The sequence below is a fragment of the Volvox carteri genome (genome assembly GCF_000143455.1).
Source record: "Volvox carteri f. nagariensis unplaced genomic scaffold VOLCAscaffold_63, whole genome shotgun sequence".
Lineage (NCBI taxonomy): Eukaryota > Viridiplantae > Chlorophyta > Chlorophyceae > Chlamydomonadales > Volvocaceae > Volvox > Volvox carteri.
Window position 1 is genome coordinate 729,403 of NW_003307606.1, and position 405 is coordinate 729,807.

The window sequence follows — 405 nt, forward strand, 5'->3', positions numbered from 1 at the left end:
CTGCCAATTCCACTTCCAGCTTCGACCAGCTTATCGCCTGCCGGCCGTACGAGCCAGCCTTCTTCCAGGGTCGGTGTCTCCTCACAATCAGCTTCGACCAGCTGCGCGCCACCACCACCACTATCGCGGGGACATCATCCGCCGCCGGCTACGGCAACGACACAGTAACCGCCATAACCGCCACAACTACCGCCCGCGGTGCTCTTCCCCCCGACGCTCTGGGGGTGGCTGTCCTGCCCGGTTCCGAGGTGCTGCTAAACCGGAGCAGTGGGGAGATGGCGGCGTGTGGGTCGGACAACTGCCCCAACGCCGTCAGCGCGATGTGCGCCACACAGGTGTGTACGCGTGTGTGTGTGTATACGTATGTGTGTGACGTGCAGTTGGGCTCTCTACTCCTAAAAGCCG